Raw genomic sequence first — 24472 nt, forward strand, 5'->3', positions numbered from 1 at the left:
GTATTGATTCCTCTGAGACTGAACCAGAGGAAGAGACTACGAATTTGTGTTTCATGGGAGAAAATCAAAGTGATGAGGAAGAGGTATGTAAACCAACTTATGATGAATTATTTGAAATTTGTGAAAAAAATCCATACATCATACAAAAAACTTAAGAAAACTCATGCTAGCCTAAAATTAGAACATTCAAATCTACAAAAAGAGCATGAAGTTTTTCTCAAAGATCATGCAATGATTGATTCAAATCACATGGCTCTCCTTGATGAATTTGATGAATTAAACAAGAAGCATTTGGAATTAGTTGATGAAGGTAATGCATTAAAAGCTTCACACACCTCACTTAAGGATGATCTTAAGAAATCTAAAGAGATTGAGAAAAATTTGAGGATTGAGAATGATGCATTAAAAAGAACTAACTTGAGAATTCAAAATGATTTGGAAACATGTAAGAAAGCCAGGATGACACCAACTACTAATCAAAAGCCAGAACCTAGGAAGAGGCATTTTTACCCAAACCATTTAAGAAAACCTTATCCTGGAATTCAATGTTTTTCTTGTGGCATGCTAGGACATATCTCACACACTTGCACAGTTCACCGTAGTACACCTTGGGTGTGGAGACCTAAGATGCATGATTCAAAGCATACCACATCTGCATTGCACTCTACGTTTCCTAAGAAGGATCCCAAACCTATTTGGGTTCCTAAATCTGACTATTGTTGAGTTTTGCAGGTGTGCTCTCACCAAAGACCTCGTGGGAGCATAAGATAACTGGACATAAGGAGGCTCGCAGCTCAAATTGCTTAAATCCACTGCTTTATCACTTGCTTGAAATCTTTAGCTTTTGTGTGTCTTTTATTTTAATTTATTTGTTTGTGCTAGTTTTTTTTTGCTCACCTTGTGTTGTTTTTTAATTTGCTTTATTATTTTATTTTATGTGTTTTTATTTTTTTATTTTTTTGTTCTTTATTTTTGGCCTTCCATATGATGAAACTTTTCAAGCTTTTAAATATTGGAGTTTTGGTGATAGGGTTTAGCTTTTCTAAATTGGTTAAAGGGAGTAAACTGTTGATGTTTTCCCTTCTTCTGACTTTCTTTAGTGGCATGATTTTCTTCTCTAAAATAAAAGTCTAAACTCAGTTTAACCAATAGCTTTTCATCTAAGATCTCTTTCTTATCTTGCTACATTAAATTATCTTATGCATAATAGCCAAAATTCTTAGATATCATTCAAGCTTTTGAAATCTTGCCATTGCATTTATCACGTGATTTTGATTTTGTGTTGTGGATTGTTCTTCCCTATGTTAGAGAGAGAGCTCCTATTCTCTAATATTTGGATGATATACTCACAACTAAGTCTTTTTCTTTAAGGGTATATTAAACGAGTTTTTAGCTTGCAAGAGTTAAAAAGGAAAGAGGCCAATGAAGCAAAATTGAAAAGAAAGCTATGTACACAAAAGTGTATCAAAAATCAAAAGATGCTCAAAGAGCCAATCAAAGTGATAAGAGGCATAAAATGAGCCCACTAAATGCAAGCTATCCTCTCCTTTGTAAAAACTCTTAAAACTTAGAAAACTCATTAATTATGTGATACTTACAAAGACTTGATTTCAATTTCCATGATTGAGAAAAATTACTTTGGTTTACTATTTATGAGCTATTTTAGTTGTAAACAAGTCTTGAATGGATCTTCTTATCATATTTTTTTTGTTATTCCGAGTTAGGCCTCTATTTTCCAAAAGAATTTTGTACCCTAAAGGATGTCCGATCTAGGATTAACAAGATCAGTTTTTCTACCTTCTTCTGATTGAGATTTGTTAAACTTCTTGATCTCTTGAAACTCTAAAAGTTTAATTTCTGAAAAGAATTATCATGTGATGCCTCCATAAAACAAAACAAAAAAAATAGAAAAAATTAAAATCCAAAAAGTTCGATGTTTGGTTTTCATTATATTGTTTTTATTTTTTCTGTATCTTTGACTGTTTTTTTTTTCTTTCTTTCTTTTGTTTTATTTTTGAGGGTCTTGATCATCACCATTCTTTTCTTGATTTCAAATTCAAGTCCCATCGGCCTGGCCGATATTTCTATTGTCCTGGCCGATATGACAAATTCTGTTCAAAATCCATCTGCTGACCTTTTTCTGTGCTTTCTGCAATTCATCATCCTGGACGATACTTTATCGTCCCGGACGATTTGATCAATCTCTTGGTGATAGGCCTGGCCGATAGTATATTTGTCTGGCCGATGCATTTTATGTGCATCGTCCTGGCCGATACACTGGATCGTCCTGGACGATCCACGTGTCAGCACGTTTTGATCTTTAAATTCGGCCCCGGAAGATCCATTATTGGACCATCGGCCGGGCCGATCCACTGTTCATCCTGGACGATACACGTGGAAAGCATTTAAAACATTTTAACTTCGGCCGGTACGATCAATTATTGTGTATCGTCCTGGACGATACACCTAATCGGCCCGGACGATCTGCTTTTTCAACGGTCGTCCGGATTGACTCCTCGGGCCGATCGCCTGTGTCTAATCGGCCTGGCCGATATCTGATCGGCCCGGACGATTGGACCGCCTTTTTGACCAATCGGCCTGTACGTAATTATTGAACCATATCGGCCTGGACGATTCTGCGATCGGCCAGGACGATATGGCCGTTTCTTTAAATTGAGGCCGTTCCAACCATGGTTTTTCACTTTCAACCCTTTATCCTCTTGTGTTCTTTGCTTAGTGCTCTCAATGGCTGGTGGGAAACGTGCCCGACAGACTTCTGGAAGTTCCTCGAGGGCAAGGATTGACCCTCGTTTCCGGGAAACAGAAGATGAAGCCGCCTATCATCGTTAAAAAGAGTGTGGAATCACTGTCTCCAGAATCATCAATCCTGTCCACATCTCTTACCCGGTAATGGATCTTTTCGCTCACACCTCCCTTTGCTTCATTCTGTCTCTTGTTTTCCCTTTCAATTCAGAGTTTCTTCTAGAATTTTTTGCAAACCTTCGCATCAACCCTACCTTCACAGCCCTGACCTCCTATGTGAATCGATGCCCTGTCGAAATCACATATCAGGATTGTGTTGATCTTTTACAGCTATCCACCACGGGAGATAAGCTGCACATAATCGCCTCTGACCCTGATTTTGACTGGTCCACGGCAAATCACTTTCTTCGCCAGACCAATGTACCTTACCATGTTAGAGAGACTAGCTCTTTAGTCAGAGATGCTAGGACAATCCAACATGTCCTTCGCACCTCCGTCATTCCAAAAGTCGGCGACCGAGTCCACATTACCCCTCTACTTTCCTTCACTACTTTTAGCAGCCACCTCCACCACCTCCATCTGATGATCAGGATCCCTCGTTCTTTTAGTTTGTGCTTTGTGTTGTTGTTTATTATCTTTTTGTGGTTTGCTTGTTAGTCTTTTGTGATTTTTTTTCTGTTATTTCTGGACCCTCTTTTTGTGATGACAAAAGGGGGAGTAGGATAGAGGGTGGTAGGAAAAAGTTATTGTAACTTTGATTTTCTAATGAACCTATTTTTGTTTAATTTTTCCTACTTGTGTTTGCCATCATTAAAAAGGAGGAGATTGTTGCAAATCTTTTTTTCATGACTTATGTTTTGATGATTGACAAAAACTGTTTCTCTTGTACTGCTTGTTGCTTCTAACTTTTCAGGAATCAAAGATCGGACGATCAAGAAGGAGCCAAGTTCAGGATTGCGTAGGTTTAGGGTTGAGTCAGTCTGTAAGTTTAATTTTCACCTTTTGAGTCTACTTGTAATAGTCAAAGAGACTGATGCTATGTAACCCTTCACACACACACTTGAGAGACTTAGAATTTCTGTTTTTACTCATATCGGCCAGGACGATTTTTTGATCGGCCTGGACGATCAGCTTAAAAAAGAATGTCTAATTAAGGATTCTTAATTAAAGGCAGCCGACATTATCAGATCATCCTGGACGATACGTGTATCGACCAGGACGATAAGCTCAAAACAGAAAGAAGTAACCGCCATAGTCAATTATGGTATACTATATTTTTAAATTACTGGCCAGGACGATCCTATGATCAGCCTGGACGATATTCACAAATTAAGCCATAATTATTCAAGAAATCAATGGAGTAATTAAGGATGATTGATACGATCATATCTTCCTGGACGATCGCAGGATCGGCCAGGACGATCTAGTCAAAAACCTTAAGTTACTTCAGGACGATCAATATCGGCCAGCCCGTATCCAGGGCTATCGTCAGGACGATTTTTCTCTAATTTAAACTGATCGGCCCGGACGATCGTGAGATCGGCCTGGACGATCAAGCCAATTTTCAATCATCCTGTTTTCCATCCAGGGCGATGCTCTGGCCGATCTTCATTGATTTGTACTGATCGGCCAGGCCGATGTCCATATCGGCCTGGATGATATTGTCGGCAACTTGCAATTAATGAGCTCTTTTGAAGCTCTTCTATTTAAGAGCTCTTGTTCAACGTTTTCTTTCACAAATTACCCCCCCCCCCCGCCCTCTTGGTTAGTCTTGAGACTAGTTCTATAAAGGGTTAACAACCTCAGAGCACTTTTAATAAATAGAACCAAACACAATTTATCCAACACACGTTTAGATAAAAAAAATGACTTACTCTAGAATCAAATAAAATTTTGTAGGACTTGTTACAAAAAAATGTCATACTTATCACCATATCTAGTGCCTCCTTCGCCTCCTGCCTCCTTCACCCATCAACTAGGCCACTAACCCAACAAACTGCTTCAAAAAATTTGAATATGTTTCCACCACTGTACTTTAACCTACTAGCAACATAGTTAAAACTCAATCAATCAGTTGCCTCTTACTCTTGGGGGTTCAGAAAGAAGTAATACTTTGATATATATGAATAACAAAATGGTTCAATTATATCTATACTAATCATAAACTAATAAACAATTTTTAAAACTAAGCCCCCAACTTCTTTTTTCTTATTGATACAAATAATTTTCTATAGTTCAAGTTATAATTCCAATCCTTCCAAACCAGCTCTTATACCACCCTGTATTGCCCTAAGATCTAATGGAAGGATTAAAAATCTTAAACATATAATTAAATCTCAAGCATTAATAGAGATAACCATAGATACTATAAATCTACATTAAAGCATATGTACACTAATCCAACTCAAGAATATCTTCACATTAAAATAATTAAACACTATATTGCAAAATATTACCTTAGCAACTCAAATTTAGAAGAGTCTGCTTCAATCCTTTTCTTCTTCGTGAGACATTTACCTTTTTCGGAGAGATTAGAAAAAATTATAGGATAAGTATAAGTAGCTTAGTAGACTTCTCTCCCAACCCATCATAATATTAATAACACTTAATTAATTAAAATAAATACGATGACATTTAAAGAATAAACAAACTAATAATAAAACCTGACTTATAATTTTAGGTTTTAACTTACACCTTCGAAGCCACTTTCATAGAGGGTTCATATGCATCACACAACACTTGGTATCAGAGGTGCACTTGCATTTGACTTTCATTTTTTATCAGAGTTCATTCAAAATTTTAGGTATTATTAACATTTAGTTTAGAATATTTTTATACAAAATTTAAAGAAATATTAACATATAGAAATAAATGAATAAAATGCACATGTATTGCTGCATACTTATAGCTTTATTTCTACTTATGCCTCCCTTTAACCTCCCACACTTTCCTCTAGCAATTAGTGTCATAATTAAAACATAATTGATGTCACATAACTTCTCGCACCTACTTTAAGTAAGTGGTCTAGAATTTCTCCCACATCTCACTAGGTAGATGGGGCCATAATATAATATTTAGGATCTTTTTAACATATCTAGGAATGTACTTTTTCATATATCAGAAAATCTATATCACAATGCTATGAACAGTGCAAATGCAAATGCAATAGAAACTAAATTATTATTTTAATGCAATATTCAAATAATAAATAATTGCTAGTAAAAATCCACATTGCTTCTATAATATTATGCCCATTGAACTTTTTTTAATCAACTTATAGCTTCAAAGGGGTATTCAGATGAATATTTTAGAACTTTTCTATTACTATTATAATTACCAAAAATGTCTTAATCTAGTTATATATTCTGAGTCAAATATACTTTTATTCTTAATTTTTTTATAAAATTACCATAAAATCCAAAACGTCTCTAAATATTATTATAAAATTTCTACCCTTTACTAGTCATTAATCTTACCAAAAGGCTACCAATCACCATCATATTAATGAAAGTCTTTATAGGATGTGAGAACTAAAGCAATTATCCCATGGCTAACTAAGAGGGAGTGAATTGAAAATTTATAAACTTCTTGATATATTAGAAAAACGTTCTTATAATTTTAAGCACAATAAAAGTTTTATCAAACTAAACTTTTCAACCACAAAAATAAAAAAAGTATAAAATTAAAAATATGGTAAATAAAAATAAAATAATAGAAATTTATAGTGGTTCGGTCCAACTAGAGCTACGTCAACTACCTGAAGATGAAACCTAAAGACTTCATCTTCAGGTATTGCATTATTACCAAAATGACTCCCCTTTTTCTCCCACAACAAGGTAGTGAAGCCTTTACAAATCACCTCTCTTTCACCAATTCTCAATTCCATAGAGTACCATCATCCTTTCACACTCTCTAACTGTCGGCAAAGAACCGTCATCCTTTCATACTCTCTAAGTGTCGGCAGAGAACCGTCATCCTTTCATACTATCTAAGTGTCAACAGAGAACCGTCATCTTTTCACACTCTCCTGGTGTCAGCAAAGAACCATATCTTCTTCAAAGATATTCTCTCGAGTGACTTCAAAAAAGAAAGGAAGAGGTTTGACACACTAACAAAGAGATCCTCATCTTTGGGCAACCTTATGAATCCTTCACAAATCCAACTTATAAGATCTCTCTATCTACACTCACAAACACTATCTCAAAAAACTCTCAAACTTTCTCTTAAAGAAAAAGTGAAGAAGCATTCGTCCACCATTAGTTTTTAGGACCTTATATATAAAAGACATGAAAAATCATCTAGAAAACTAAAAAATTTCTATTTGACCGTCCATGACAGTATAATATGATCGCACATCATACGTGCGATTATTACAAAATTCATTCGTGCAATCCGCTAGAAACCAATTTTGAACTCTGATTGACCTATGTACAAATTGACATCATATAGTACGATAAGCTCAATTTTGAACAAATTAGTCCAATACGATTCTATACAAACTAATTTTGTACACTGGAAGTCATCTGTAAGAATCCAATATCATATAGTATAATCTATTTTAATCGAATCATGCTTCATTCAGTATGAAAATGGTCGAGTCCATTTTGTACCCCAGAAGTCATCTATACTATCCTAGGATCGTACACTATGAATAATTCAAAAAATTTACCTATTCATATACACTAAAATATTTATAGCCATTTCATACCCTGGACATCATTTGTACGAACCAAAGATCGTACAGTACAAACAGTTCAGAAAAATTATGAGTTCGTCGGGATGAACTTGGACATAACTATTTCGTACTCTGAATGTCGTCTGTATGAAGGTAACTTCATACAGTACAACAAGACTTAGAAAATTTTCCTAGCATGGTTCGATTAACTTCTTTTTGGATTAATACTCAGGTCAAATCATCTAGTATCATCCAAAATTATATAGTACGATTAGTTTTAAAAAATTACAAATTTTTACACTCCACCAGTGTGTGTTTGAATGGTTACCCAATTACAATCACACTCTCTTAGACTCAAGAAAAGTATAAGAAGGATAGATTTCAAATAAAATAAACCCTAATCTAATCTAACTTGAAGTCTTCAGCAGTTTAGAGTATGATTTCTCTAAAATATTAGTATAATAAACAACAAAAATATTAATTCCACTATATATTAGGAGAAATAGTAATCAACACAGTAAGATTTTGGAATCATCAAAAACACACCTGAAAACTAAGTTTGGTGAAAACTGAGTTTTGTGAAAACTAAATTGCAACAATTAGTGCAGTTACTCCATTTATAACCGTTATGAAGTTTTAGGTTAACAAATCTTTCCTATGATATATTTTTTATATTGATTGCTTAGATATTTTATATATTTATTATAAGTTTTTGGTGTATGCAAATATTCAATTAGCAAGCTCCAACATAAAGCCTAGCCAATATCTCCATGTGAATCTACCCATAAACTTTTTATTTTGATTGATAATCTTGATAAGGGTGTGCTCCACCTCTAGAAAACTACAACATCACCTTAATGAAATCAATACTTTACATTATATTTCTTACTTTTTAATTTAATTACTTAGGGTAAATTGGTTGATTATTTATCAAAATTTGAATAGTTTCCATCTTATAAGCTTAGGCCTATAGGTTTGGGCATTTCTTTTACTCAAAATTTAATACAAAAGGATATATGTGTATAAATTTTTGTATGTTTAAAGTTTAAATGAAATTTATTAAAATAGGTCTACATTACTTAAGAAGAGCTTAGAATGTATGAAGTCTTTGTTCCCCTCTCCTCATTTAGAAGTCTTTTAAACTTATACTACATTTTTTTCACCTATATTTTAAATTTCACTCTCTCACACTATAACAATTTCCCCTTTATCTCTTTCTTAATATTTATAAAAATAAATCATCTCTTAACACATAAATTAGCTTTACATGATCAAATAAAAAATTTACCATGATAGTTGATTTCTTCGATCTTAGGATTCATGAAAATGATATTAATTTTTTTGCAAAATAATAGAAATCCTATCATATCCCTACCCAAACTCACAATACGCATATAGAAGATGAGATGTCATACATAGATTAAAGAGAAGATCAACACAATATAAAGAAATCCAACCTAAGGAATGGAGGTATAAGATACTAAACTCATAGGAAGGTTGGTGATTTTAAAGGTTATTCTAGGAGAGTCAAAGTTAAAGCTCTTGTCTATGAGCTACTCATGACCCAATATATTCTAAGCATGGTTAGTCCAAATGGATGATTTATTCAATTGTTATATGATAGATGTTTTTTTTTTTTGCTAAAATGAAATTAACTAGATATGTTAAGATCTATTGTAAAAATACTTTTGCCAAAGAATTAACAAATGTAAGGACAAACCACTCTTAATTGAATTGAAATGAAGGAGATGTCAAGAACCAAATACTACGATAGGTATTATGATAAGAAATTACTTGGATATTTATTAACTCCAAAGTAATGTAGTATCCCTATAACTGAATACCTGAATACCATTGAAAACTTAATTTCTAGGATTGATAGTACCAATAATAATTTATAACTAGACAATAAAAATTTATTATTATACTTAGGACGGACACGAACATCCACTATCCCAAAACTCAGATAATTAACTTAATTTAGAATAATGTTTTGCTTAATCTTAGTTTGTTTATCTATTTTAAGTTATATGGTGTTTGATTAACCCTAAATAAGATATGAATTTGAATAGGAAAAGAGGAAATCATGATCAACCAAAGTGTTATTGGAGCATTGCGACATTGGGAGAGGCAGTGTAGTGACATTGTCCACTCCATTTGGCAAGAGAATTTATAGGGGCACTGTGGTGCTGACTGGCATAACCTCAGATCACTCTCAGATTTGTGGGATCTGGGAACATTTGGAATATTCTCTTTTAGCCCAATAGTGTTGAGGAGCTGAGCGCCATAGTGTTGGACCTAAAATGATATTTTTAAAAATAAATATCTAAAAACATTTTTTTAGACTCACTAAGCTTGCATCCTAGACCTTCACTTGTCAGAGAAGGAAGTGAGAAAAGGGAGAGAAAGGAAAGAGGAGAGAGAACAAATAGAGTGAGATTTGTAGGTCGTACCTCATATTTTATCTATTGGGCTAGTTGAAGATGCCATAGAGCATGAGGTAGGATTTTAAACACCTATCTTTGATTTAAATTCCAATAATTTTATAATAAGTTACGAATAAAAAAATATCTTTTGAGTTTTATATTTTTTTACATTGCAACTTTTGTATATTACTATATGTTTTACTCTAAATACTTTGACTATAATAAGTCAAATTTTTACCAATTGATTTTATCTGTGATGATTTTTATGCATGTTGAGCAAATAAATCCTTTCTAATTTTCATAATAGTTCTTTAAAAGTCTCAAAATATTTTTTTAGATATTCCTAGAAAATTATTATTGAAATAAAAAGCATTTATTTTAGTAGGTAGGTTCTTACACATGTAATGTGGCTTAATATTACAATTCTGAAAGTTCATGAATCATCATATTCATATGTTAAAGTCATAATAAGCTACTTTTGCATTTAGTTTGCATAATTCATAGCATGATGTTGTAGAAGTCTTGATCTCTAAAATGTGATAAGTGTACTCTCTAAAATGAAATAAAGGTATTGTATATTTTATTCCATCCCCCATTTATTTTGTGTGGATGTAGGAGGGACTATGGCCCCACTTGCTGAATATATGTGTGAGAGGTTATTATATTTTATTCTATTTTAAGTGAAAGTGGAGTTGTAAGCATACGTCGAGAAATTTTCATGTCATTCATACATTGCATATTTTAGAATTTTCATGAATTTAGTGAAACTAATTCTGATAACTCTAAATTTTCTATATATATTATGATGAAATAAAATATTAGAAGTACATGAAATGCTCTAATGGTGAGTATATTTTTAAGCTCTTTGAAGCCTATTATTGAAAGTACAAGTAGTGACTCTAAAACCAATTGCATTATGATAACTATTATGACTTTATTTTTTGTTAACATATAAGTTATATTTTATTTTATAATTAAATACTTAAATAATTTATTCTTAATATTTCAATGGTTATTGATATGTATGATGGAAGTATTAAAGAAATCTATTGAGCTAGTGAAACTCACTACATTATGGTTCTTTGATATTTTAGGAAAAAAGGGAAGGACCCAATTGAGTAGGGAGAGGAAGATATATGGACATGATTGTCTGGTCTAAGACTTTAGAGGTATTTTAAAATCAAATTTTAATTCTTTTGATGTATAGATTACATATAATTAGATTATTGCATATTTCATTTTGTGAAATTAAATCAAATGATATTTGTTATTATTATTTTAGATTTTATAGTTAGCTCTAATTTATTTTAAATTGTGGTGGAGTTAAGTCTATATTTTAAGTTTTAATCCTTTCATTAGATCCTAGAGTATCACCTAGTTATCAGAGCAATAGATTAGAAGTACTAGATTGTAAAAAGAGCAATAAAAAATGACCAGTAGTAATAAGATGAAGAAGTTGGGGGATAGTTTAGTACTTTTCGGTTAATTTGTAATAAGTATGCATATGATTGTGTTGCAGATCTGTTTTCTTGGTTTATGATTTTGATGATAGCAAAAATTTTTATTTCTCTACGACTGCCTTATTTAATGACATTTAAGGTCCTCATGATCATACTGCAATTTGGAACCAGCTCAAGATTGGGTAGACTAGGTCTGAGTCTGTTTGTAATCTTTTTTCTTTCTTGAGTCTATTATATTTTGGTGTGGCACCTGATGGTTTGTAACTTGAAAGATTTTCTGTTGTTCTCTAAAGATTTTTGTTTTTGATAACATTATCTAGGATGATATTTATATCATATTGGATTATCTGTCCAAAAGCAGAAACCCTAATTAGGGCATCCTCATTAAAGAAGCGGTCATAAGATAATCGGCCTGGACGATACTTATTTTGGCCAGGACGATAGGCTCAATTTAGAAAGAATCAGCCGCCATGATTTGATTATATTTATTTTAAGAAATAGACCAGGACGATATCCACTTCATCCAGAATGATCTAACTCAATTATGCCCAAATTAATATGGTATCTTTGGAAAGCATTAATGGCTGATTGATATGATCACATCGTCCGGGACGATCGTAGGATCGGCCAGGATGATGTCCTAGACGATTTACATCGGCCAGCATCTATTCCGGGCGATGATCAGGACGTTTGAAATTAATTTTAAACTAATCATTCGGGATGATCGTGAGATCGACCTGAACAATGTAACTAATTTTCTTTTGATTGTCCCAAATCATCCCGGGCTGATGAGCTCAATTTGTACTAATCGGCCAGGACGATATTACTATCATCCTGGACGATAATGTCAGCAACATGTATTAATGAGCTCATTTTGAGATCTTCTATTTAAGATATGACATAAAACTTGATAAGTGTCTTTTGCAGCCATTGTAGCTTCATTCTTTTAGGGGAAACTTGAAGAGGGAGCTTGAAAGGGAGTGAGGAACGGGTGAAGTCTGAGAGGGAGAAGATCCTGTGAGGGGGGACTAAAGGGAGTGTGGAGGCGAATTCCACACGGTTGCTCTGACAGGCTTGCACCTTAATACCGTCGAATTCAAGGCTAATCTCAAGGGAACTTCACCAAAGAAGAAGATCTCTTCTGTGTCAAAGGACCTGGTGACTCTACCGAACCGGGGAAAGTGGAAGTAATTTTGTAAGGGCTTCTCCGCCTAGCTGTGGGGGCTAAAGGAGAGACACTTAGTTTAGTGAAATACTTGGAGGGTGCCTCCAAGGAGTGGACGTAGGTCAAGGTTTGACTGAACCACTATAAATCCGGTGTGTTCATTTCTTATTATTGCTTTTACATTTAATTTCTACATTTGGTTTTCTATGTGGTGGTATTGGTTTTAGTTTGTGTTTTGCTTAAAGATTCTTCTTTACCAATTCACCTCACTCTTATTTAGCCTTGGGCCAGTTTATAAGGGCCTAACATTCCTAACAAACTTTCAAGTGGTAACAGAGCCGGATTCTTAAAAACTGAGTTTTAAAATTTTTGAATTTTTATCAATGGCTAATTTTAGGAATCATAATATTGTGGAAGGTTATTCAATCACCAAATCACATTTATTTGAAAATATTAATTTATATTTTTGGAAAACTCGCAAGTCTACTTTCATGCAATCAATTAATTTTCATATGTATCATATGATTTTAATAGATTACTCATCACCGTCACGTGTTATAAATGGAATTAAAACTAATAATCTTTTTAATCAATGGAATAGAGAAGAACAACTCAATGCTTAGTTGAATACAAAATTTTTAAATTGCTTTTTCTGTGCTTTAAATTCTGAAGATTTTATGTTAATATCCACGTGCACTACTAGTAAGGAAGTTTGGGATAAACTACACACCATATACGAAGGCACTAGTGAAATCAAGAAATCAAAGTTGAATTTGTTAATGCATGATTTTGAACTATTTTCCATGAAACCTTTTAAAATGATCTTAGACATGTATACCAGGTTCATTCAAATTATAACATCATTGCATGCCTTAGGAAAAGAATTTTCAAATTTTGAAAAAGTTAATAAAATTCTTTGTTGTCTACTGGATAAGTTCAATGCTAAAGTAGTTGCTATTTGTGAATTAAAAGATTTGAATGAATATTCTATTGATAATTTGATTAGCTCACTCATTGCCTACGAGCAAGGTTTGGGTTAAAGACTTTTGGATGCAGGTAAAACGATTGTTCTAAAAGCTGAAGATACAAAAAAGATAGCTTAGTTGGTGATGAATGCAATGACTTGTCAAGCAAATCACAAAGCTCGCCAAAGCATAAGCAAAAGTGGAAAAAAGGTAAAAATGGTAAGGATGTTCATATTTCTTTTGATTTTATTTGTTTTCGTTGTAGGAAGCCTAGACATATGAAAAATCAGTGCCCTAATTTAAGAATTCTTCCAGTAAAAGAAAAGGGTAAAGCGAAGCAAATTTTAAACTTGAAAAATAATGAAAAGTAAAAGTTCTCTTAGGCAGACTTGGTTTATGCAGCATTAGTCCAGGAGAAAGATAATGGTTAAAAGCATTGTTTGTATTTTTGCATTGTGTTTTATTTTATTTTTTTTAGTGTTTTTATTTATTTTATTTTTGGTTTTATTTTGTGTTTCGATTTTTGTTTATTCTTTGATTTTTTTTATTTGTTTCATGGAATTTGTTTTTGATCAACACACACATTCACTTTTCTAAAAATGAAAAATATGCTTCTTGTTTTCTCTTAAAATCTTTGGTAAGTTGTGATTGACTTCTCTAAAACAGTCGAAGGAAAGAAACTCCATATTTTTGACTCTCAATCTCTATTTCCTAAAAGAGGTTATTCTACTTTAGATTTAAAATATTCTTCATATTTTAAATTAGTTTTTGAAAAAAAAAATTTTATCTCCCTATATTTTATTTATCGCATAGGAATCTTTTACAAGGTGTTGAATCTACCTCATAATTTTCTTAATCAAGAATTTCATTTTTTTCAATAGTATGGGTTTACTTTTGGTTTTTAAGATTTCAGAAAGGTAGCATATTCAAAAAATTAACCAATGATGTCAAAAATAAAAGATGCGAAAAAGATGCCAAATTAAAAAATTAGAATACACAAAGTGTATCAAAAGATGAGCAGTGCACTAACCAATTATCAAGAGGCATAAAATGATCCCACAAAGTTTAATGCTTACCATTCTTGTATTTCTTAAAAGCTTAAGAAACCCCTTGATACTTTCGATACTTGATTTTGAAAATCTTGATTCTTGATTCAACAATTCGTGCATTGATCTTCTATTAGATATATTTTATGGAAGGAGTTTTTGAACAATGATTGTTTCTTTCTCTAATTTATTCCTTGATTTATATATTGAATTAAAAAGTTTTTGAATCTTTTAAAAGAACTTTAGTTTGAATTATCAAATTCTGAATGTCTAACCTTTTCTGGGCTATGCGTTGTCAATCAAATTCTACTAAGTTTTTTATCAAAACCAAGAGGTAACTTTCTCATTTTAAGAATATTTATTTTTGTTCACTAGATCAGGGAACATATTTTTTTAATCATTTTGTTTTTATTATTTGTGCACTTTCGCTTTTTGATAATATCAAAAGGGGAGAACGTACTATTGTTATGTTTTGTACTATTGTCACATTGTATATTTTTTTTTCTTTTTAAAAAAAATTAAAAAAATAATAAAAATATTTTTATCTTCCCTATTTTTAAAGTATTATTCTAGTAAGGGGGATATTAGGAGAAAATGTTCCTTTTTGAAAAAAATTCAAATTGCAATATTTTTCATCATAAAAAAGGGGGAGATTATTGCAGATCTATTTTCTTGGTTTATAATTTTGATGATAAAAAATATTCTTATTTCTCTATGAGTGCCTTATTTACTGACATTTCAGCTCCACACGATCAGACTGCAATTTAAAACCAGCTCAAGATTGGGTAGACTAGGTCTGAGTCTTTTTTATATTCTTTTTTCTTTCTTGATTCTATTATATTTTAGTGTGGCACCTGATGGTTTGTAACATAGAAGATTTCTATTATTCTCTAAAGATTTCTGTTTTTGGTAACATCATTTGGGATGATGTTTAAATCATCCAGGATGATCTATCCAAAAGTAGAAATCCTAATTAGGGCATCCTTATTAAGGAAGCCGTCATAAGCTGATTGGCCTAGACGATAATTGTATTGGCCAGGATGATAGGCTCAACTTAGAAAGAATTAGCGCCATGATCAGATTATGTATTCTTTATTTTAGGAAATCGAGCAGGATGATATCCACATTGTCCAGAACAATCTAACTCAATTATGACTAAATTGATCTGGTATCTTTGGAAATCATTAATGGTTGATTGATACGATCACATCATTTAGAAAGATCGTAGGACCGGCTGGTACGATGACCTGGATGATTTACATCAGCCAGCATTTATTCCGGACGATGATATGGATGATTGAAATTGATTTTAAACTAATCGTCCAGGACGATCATTAGATCTGCCTGGACGATGTAACCAATTTTCTTCTGATCGTCTGAAATAGTTCCGGGCTGATGAGTTTGTACTAATCGGACATGATGATATTACTATCATCCTGGACGATAATGTCAGCAACTTGCATTAATTAGCTTATTTTGAGATCTTCTATTTAAGTTATGACATAACACTTGGTAAGTGTCTTTGGTAACCATTGTAGCTTCGTTCTTTTGAGGAAAACTTGAAGAGAGAGCTTGAAAGGGAGTGAGGAATGGGTGAAGTCTGAGAGGGAGAAGATCCTGTGAGGTGGGACTCAAGAGAGGGTGCAGGGGGATTCCACATGGTTACTCCGGCAGGCTTGCACCTTAATAACATCGGATTCAAGTCTCGTCTCGAGGGAAGTTCACCTAAGAAGAAAATCTTTTTGGTGTTAAAGGACCGAGCGACTCTGCCGCACCGGGGAAGGTGGAAGTGATTTTATAAGGGCTTCTCAGCCTAGCTGTGGGATCTAAAGGAGAGACACTTAGTTTAGTGCAATACTTGGAGGGTTCCTCCAAGGAGTGGACGTAAGTCAAGGTTTGAATGTGAAATAACTAGATGGACAAGGTGGGGGGGGGTGAATTGTGAAAACTTTATTGCAATAATTAAAACCTAAGCAGGAGTTATAATTTTTTTCGATATTTTTAAAATTTTAACCTGAAATTTTAAACAACTTCTAAGGAAAAATAATTTAACTCAACGTGCAACAATAAGATCTTTTTCTTTCACATGTTTTCACCAAGAAAATATTAAGAAAATAAAAATGCACGCAAGAATAATAAATAATAAGTAAAAAGCACATTGAAATTTTTATAGTGGTTCTGGCAAGCCATGACCTACGTCTACTCCCCGGAGTCCATCGCTCTGAAAATTTCACTACAAACTATAGCTCTCTTTTTTCCCCTCTCGGCAAGGCGGAGAAGCCCTTACAATACTGCCTTTCACCAACCTGGTGTGGTGGAGTGCCAAGCGCTGTTTTCACCCTCCTGGTTACGGCAAAGAACCTTCTCATTTTTCGCCCTTCTGGAGATGGTAGAGTACCTTCGAGGTGAAGGATGTAGAAGAGTCATCCCCCTTAGAGAGCCTCCCACAAGTTCTTCCTGGGCCATAGAAGGAGAAAGTTGCAGCAAGATCGGAGCAATCGTGTGATCTTCCTCACACCTCTTCTCCCTCACCAAGCTCACCTTCTCCTTCCTCTGTTAACCCTAAAACTTCTCAAGAGCTCTCCCAAGGATTTCCTCTTTAATCTCGTTCTCCTCTTCTGTCTCATACTCTTAAAATATAACAATTTTGACACATTAGGTGGAGTGAGTGAAGTGAGTATATCTATCTATCCAGCCAATTTATAGAGTTTTTTAAACATCGTACAGTACGATAGAAATAACTAGATGAACAGGAGGGGGGGGGGTGAATTGTGAAAACTTTATAGCAATAATCAAAACCTAAGGAGTTCTAACTTTTTTTTGATGTTTTTAAATTTTTAACATGAAAATTTAAACAACTTCCAAGGAAAAATAATTGAACTCAACCTGCAACAATAAGATCCTTTTCTTTCACACGTTTTCACCTGGCAAATATTATGAAAATAAAAATGCACCCAAGAATAAGAAGCAATAAGGAAAAAGCACACTGAAATTTTTATAGTGGTTTGGTCAAACCATGACGTACGTCCACTACTCGGAGTCCGCTACTCCGGGAATTTCACTACCAACTATAGCTCTCCTTTTTCCCCCCTCGGTAAGGAGGAGAAGCCCTTATAATACTCCCTTTCCCCAACCCGGCGTGGCGGAGTGCCAAGCGTTGTTTCACCCTCCTAGTGATGGCAGAGAACCTTCTCGTTTTTCTCCCTCCTGGAGAAGGCAGAGTACCTTCGAGGTGACGGATGTAGAAGAGTCTCCCCCTTAGAGAGCCTCCCACAAGTTCTTCCCAGGCCGTAGGAGGAGCAAGTCGCAGCAAGATCGGAGCAATCATGTGATCTCCCTCAGACCTCTTCTCCCTCACCAAGCTCACCTTCTCCTTCATCTCTCAACCTTAAAACTTCTCAAGAGCTCTCCCAAGGATTTCCTCTCTAATCCTATTCTCCTCTTCTGTCTCACTCTCTTAAAATATGACAATTTTGACACATAAAATGGGCTCCAAAATCCCTGAATTTGCAAAGTAGCCACTACAATCATACAGTACGATTATTCATCATACAATACGATCAGTATAAACATGCTTCGTCTGGGTACGAAGGAGTACGAACAATTTAAAAATAATCATACCATACAATACTAAACCGTTCAGTACGATCCACAGTACTACTGCTTGTACAGGACGATAGCCGGGACGACCAAATGTTGCCTCTGTTCATCGTATGGTATGATATGCATCATACAGTATAAATTTTTAAAATCAAGGCATCATCCAAGATGAATATCGGTACGATCAAATATCATCTCTGTTAATCGTATGGTATGATAGACATCGTAGAGTATGAAGAGATAAAAACAAAGGATCATCCAGAATGATCTCCGAGACGATCAGAATTCATCTCTGTTCATCGTATTATATGACTGTGTTCGTACAGTATGATTTTCAATTTGTAATTAAGCCTTTATTTTTTGCACTAATCACGGTTTAAATTAAGTAAGTATTTGAAATAGATCGTACCATACGAAGATCTTTGTATAGTACGAACAGTGGAAATATATCTTACTTAAGTTAACATCACAACTAGGGTTTTGGATTTGAAACACATCGTATCGTACGGTCGTATTCGTACAGTACAATTTTTTCACAGAACACGTTTTACAATAGCATATAGTACAATACAAAATAACTTCGAACAGTACGATTATCAGACAATGAAAAACTATATTTTTTACTTTTAAAAAATGTGTACATGATTACTCAAACTTACCTGCAGTTTGTGGCTAGACTCAAGAAAATAAAAAATAAATAAATAACAAAATATATTGTCATACTCATACTCCTAATCTAGTCATTCTTTAGTCTTCATGTCGTCCTTAGTAGCTTGTGATCTTCTTGAAATGTTAGTACTCATGGACAATAGCAAATAAAATAATATTCAATGAATAGATAATTTAGACGACATTATTTGTCATCATCAAAATCTCAAACTCGGGGTCATGGGTTGCGACAGACCAAACCACTATAAATCTGTTGTGTTCTTTTCTTATTATTACTTCCACATTTAATTTCTACATTTGGTTTTCTATGTGGTGATATTGGTTTTAGTTTGTGCTTTTCTTAAAGATTCTTATTTACCAATTCACATATCTCTTATTTAGCCTTGGGCCAGTTCATTAGAGCCTAATATCCTGAATGAACTTTCAGATTGAACTTTTTTATTTTTAAACTTGATAAATGTGTTGATGTGTTTGAACCCACAATATCTTAAAGTAGTTGATGGATAGAGTTTCAGTAGAGGTACTACAGTTTAAAATACTTTGGTGGCTATAACCTTAGATTCTATCATGTAATTTACTGGCTTAGTAGCCCAGCTAATGAATAAGGATTAGGTTTGAATGGTTATAGCCAAGGAAGATAAGGTAGATAAGTATTATAGTTATTTCTAAGATTGAAGCCTTCGCAATTCCAGGGTCCAACGGAGTCTCTAGAAGCTAAAGATTGGTTGATAAGGATAAAAAATTCATTTGATAGTATGCAATATCCTACCATTAGAAAGATTTCTTTAGCTATATTTTTACTAGATAGATAGGCAGAGTGGTGGTAGATAGGCTAGTAGAGGAAGAAGTTCTAGGGTGGATAAAATATAGATATTTGAACATGCCATTACTCAGCATGCTATTAACTTAGTCCCCTATTCCTAGCTCCCCCATAATATTTATTATCAAATGAATCCTACATAGCCAATAAAAATAAAATCATCTAGCCCTTAAGTTTATCAATAGCAATAAAAATAAAATCACAGTCATACAAAATGGGCTAAGTATCTCCATGATTACTCATTCATCTTAAAACATAAACCTAGAGTTAAAAATAAACATGTTGATGCTTTGTCAAGGATAACACTAACAATCTCTTCTTTAGAATTTAAAATCCTAGGATTTAAATGAATTGAAGATGCGCATTAAGTATGTCCTAACTTTTATCTGATCTATATTGAGCGCTTAAGAAAACCTTTAACCATACAAGGAATATTCTCAATAATTAATGGATATCTACATCGAGAAAATAGCTCTACATCCCTATATCGTCTCTTAAAGATTTCTTAATTTTTGAGCTATAATCTGGAAGAATTTCTAGTCATTTTGGAAATAATAAAATAATATATTTAATGATAAGTCATTTTTTCCCTTCACTTAAACAAGATATTCAAAAATTAGTGGCCGAATGTCTAATTTATAAGCAAGCTAAAGCTACAAAACAAAAATATAGTTAATATATTTCTTTTTTAGTCTCTTATGAGTCTTAGGAAGACCTCTCAATGGAATTTATCTTACGATTGTCTACATGTTAATTAAATAATAACTTTTTTATAGCAGTTCATAAATTCTCCAATATAGCCCATTTCCTACCATGCTCCAAAACCAACAATGCTTCCCATATTACTAGAATATTATTTTAAAAAATTTGTGCATATGTATGACATTCCTTCGATCATTATCTCTGATTGTGATGTTAGGTATATTTTGAAAGACTTTATCAAAATTATTTAGCACCAAATTAAAATTATTATCTATTTTTTATCCTCAAACTAATAGAAAAGCTGAAGTTATATATCAAATATTAGAAACCTGCTATTATGTCATGTAGGAAAAAACTTCTAAAAATTAGGACTTATATTTTCCTACATTAAATTTTCATATAATAGTATTATCTCTAGAACAACCAAAGCTTCAAATTTTAAAATAATGACCAAAATCTTAGGTGGTCGATTAATGTAATTAATCTCCCATTTCATGTATTTTTTATTCCTTATTTATATTTTTTATGGAATTTCAAAATCTACATGATACCATAAGATAATAAATTACTTTAAATAATAAAAAAATTGCTTCTAGGATAAACCATAGTCAACTAATAAAAGAAGGTGATTATGTTTTTATTCCCATATACCTTCAGCATTACCAAACATCTATGTTTAAGAAATTAGATGTAAGGGTTTGTGGCCTAATTAAAATTCTTAAGAAAATGAGATCTAATGCTTTTTTACTTCTATAATGAAAGATATTTTATCATATGAGGGAGTTATTAAATCTCCTCTTGTTTAGTCTAACTACTTAGTAGGAAACGTAGTTCCTCACTTAGAAAATCCCTTATTTTTATAGATCAATTACATCATCACTAAGGAAACACCAACTGATCTAGTTGTTGAGCATTATTTTCTAGTTTGTTGGAAGAATAAACCATCTAGCAATGATACATAAACTTAGAGACTTTCGTATCACAATTGGTAGAAGATTATTTGAATTTTAACTCTATAGAGCAAAGTTCAACTGATCCTAGGGGAGTTAATGTTGCACATCATGTGGATAAGGATAATTAAACTAAAAATCCAAATGTAAGAACTTTGACAAAAATCCAAAGACCCAATTATAAGAGCCCGACAAAAAACCTAAAGTTATAAATATTTTAAAAGTAATTTATGTTTTATCTTTCATCTAAAAGCCTGGTCAACCATGAAATGATTTGGAATGAGTTAGATATTTAAAAAAGGGTGGTTAAAACTTTTTTAACATCTACCAACCATCTCTTTCCCTCCATTTTCCCCTCTAAAGCTAGTCTTGTAATGCTTAGTAATATGGGATGATATGCATTATAATTTTTTACTTTTGAACTAAAATAACTTATGGAGAAGTTCCTTTCATTTGTTTGGTTCTTTGTGGCTTCATGTGCATGCCTTTGTATGGTGAGATTAGTTTTTTATTTTTTATTTCTTTATGTTATTCATAACTCTTCTTAAACACGTGCTCTAAATTTTTCACAACACTTTCTCTACTTCTTAAGTATCCTTTAAGACTAATAATCTAACAACTAATTTCATAAAACTATTCTAAACACTTCCATATAGTTGTTGACCCAACCAGCGAACACTTATATCTAATCTTATTCTCTACACTTCTATGTTCTATTAAACTCCATCAAACTCTATCATCAACTTTAGAACACAAGTTCATATCCTAAGCTAACCTTCCACCATCATTTTCAATCATTCATCTAACATAAAAGTCACTCCCTAAAGTAGTCTTCCAAATTAACCAAAAGTTGTCTAAGCTAGACTAGTCTTAGCATTCCTACAAATATACCCCTTTAAACCCTTCATCATTCCACCATACATTTTAAAACACCTCTCTAAATTTAAAATTAAAGATCCATAGTATTTGATAGTCATTAATATCACCAAAATGCTACCTTCCACCATCAATTATAGTTAAGTACATTTGAAGAATTGCTAAAGGGAGATCTCTCTACTTGATAATGATGTCATTAACCTTGTAGTGCTAAAAAATTTTCTCCTCACATCCTCACTCTATATATGATCTGAATATATTATATTTCTTCTATACAAACATAATTAGAGAAGGTAACTACATACATAATAAAATAACTCAAACAAGTCAATTCTAAAATAGATAGCGAGGACAAAATAATACAATTGAAATCATATTCAAATAATGATTGAACAAGGTTCAAATCTCATTCCATACATCATTGAACTTTTTCAATCATACTCTAATCTAATTCCAATCTTGACCAAATACTATTCTAACCATATTAAATTATGTTTGAACCATGCTTAGATGTTGTCCAAAATTTTTATAAGAAATAAAATATTTTTCATAATTAACTAATTTTGAATATTAGAATCCCTATTTATAATTTCATCATATAAAAATAAATTAGTTTCAAAATAATTTATCTAAATTTTGATTGGCCGGTAATTAGCAAAAACGTGTTACCGATCGAGACCGCTCGACTTCAATCGACTGAACACATAACCTCTCGTTGTTACCTAGCCGGAGGAGAAAAAACTGATGGAAGCATCTCCAAAACCAGGTATAATCCAAAACCCTAATGTAGATTTCAATCTATCTTATGCTTCAGTCATATATAACCCCTGATTCTATATGGCGCGGATAAGGGACAATTGCAGATGTTGAGTACCACCGTCGATCCGTCGGGAAATCCAATACCTACTTCATCAGTTCTTATTGCGGTGTCGAAGCACATCACCTTTAAATGCTGAGCTGAGAACATGGCCTTCATCAAGTGTAAGAAGAAGGATCGAAACCAGGAAAAATGTCTCGGTAAGGGCCATGAAGTCACCCATTGCATCCTAAGTCTGTGGGAATTCGCATCTGAAAGCAATCTTTTTCACTTGCTTGTGTTATATATAAGAAGACATGGTTGACTTAATTCACATAATTTATTTTTTCCGCTAAGATCTTCTACGTGGTTGGAAGTTCTTTAACTATCTATAACTGGTCATGGACACTCTGGGAGTTTCTTTTATTATTTGGTTGCATTCCAGTTGGCTTGATCCAGCTTTCACTCTACTTTTGAAACCATTCATGTTCTACGAGATATATAATGCTATAAATAGTTACCCTTTTTGTTATTTCAAACCAACACACGTTCAAAATTTTTTAAGTTTGAATACGATCATTAATTTTTAATGTAACTCTGAAGCAGTGATTTTGCAGTCAACAGCATATGACAAGCTTAAAATGTAGGCCTGAAGCTATGATTAATTTTCCTTTATTGTGGCATACATAGAGGTCACAGGTTTAGATAATGGAAACAATCATTTCATGGATTTTTATTGGGTCAGGTTACCTTACGTTGCTCTACATTTGGTATGGCCCAATCAAGCGCCACGTAGCTTGCTCATTTCCGTGGACCCGGCCCGACGAATATTGGGTTTATGGCACGTGCAAATTTTGAATTTGGCGGTCCGACCAGCGGACAGAAAAATTCCAGGTGGACCCAAAAAATGTTTTTGTTGGTTATAAAATATATTATTGATTCAGTACCGAGTGAAATCATTTCAAAATGTTTGATATGAATCAGTACAAGCTCAGTTATATTGCTAGGAACTGCTCGGTATTTAAAACCATTAGTTCGTATAAGCTTAGGTATGTTGATCGGTATAGCTCGGTACTGCTAGGTACTCGTCGATATTATAATAATAACTCGGTATAAGCTTACTTTAATCGTCCAATTCATGTTATATAATTGATATCAATTGACTTATTACCTCTTTTATGATCGGTACCGATTGTATTTTGTATGTATTATTTAATATTCGGAACCGATTGTCTTTAATACTCGGTATCCATTATGTATACACTCCAAAGATTTATTTCAGATGCCTAACTTCAACTTTTAGAGAAGTTTGTAATCAACTTGTTCGGAGATTTATAGAACCTTTTATTAAAATACTGCGACAGCTGTAAATTAGCCAATTCCTGATGGTTCCTCTTATGCCTCAGAATGTTCCACTTATATATATGCTGCTATCAAAGTGGGATTTAAAGACTGAAAGTTTTATTATTAACAGACATAGGCTAGATTTCACATTTGATGAGGTTTCCTTAATTATAAGCATGCCAAATATAGGTATTATATTTTACATTGGTAGTTCT

This window comes from Dendrobium catenatum, unplaced genomic scaffold (assembly GCF_001605985.2).
Source record: "Dendrobium catenatum unplaced genomic scaffold, ASM160598v2 fragScaff_scaffold_853, whole genome shotgun sequence".
NCBI lineage: Eukaryota > Viridiplantae > Streptophyta > Magnoliopsida > Asparagales > Orchidaceae > Dendrobium > Dendrobium catenatum.